A 448-nucleotide genomic window follows, 5' to 3' on the forward strand; every position below is an offset into this window, starting at 1 on the left:
TATGTGTGTGTTGTGTTACAACAACAGACATTGTGTGTGTGTGTTGTGTTACAACAGTAGACATTATGTGTGTGTGTTATGTTACAACAGTAGACATTGTGTGTGTGTTATGTTACAACAACAGACATTGTGTGTGTGTTGTGTTACAACAACAGACATTATGTGTGTGTTATGTTACAACAACAGACATTATGTGTGTTATGTTACAACAGCAGACATTATGTGTGTGTTATGTTACAACAACAGACATTATGTGTGTGTTATGTTACAACAGCAGACATTATGTGTGTGTTGTGTTACAACAGCAGACATTATGTGTGTGTTATGTTACAACAACAGACATTATGTGTGTGTGTTATGTTACAACAACAGACATTATGTGTGTGTGTTATGTTACAACAGACATTATGTGTGTGTTATGTTACAACAACAGACATTATGTGTGTGT

This window comes from Austrofundulus limnaeus, unplaced genomic scaffold, assembly GCF_001266775.1.
Source record: "Austrofundulus limnaeus strain Quisiro unplaced genomic scaffold, Austrofundulus_limnaeus-1.0 Scaffold388, whole genome shotgun sequence".
In the NCBI taxonomy this organism is placed as follows: Eukaryota; Metazoa; Chordata; class Actinopteri; order Cyprinodontiformes; family Rivulidae; genus Austrofundulus; species Austrofundulus limnaeus.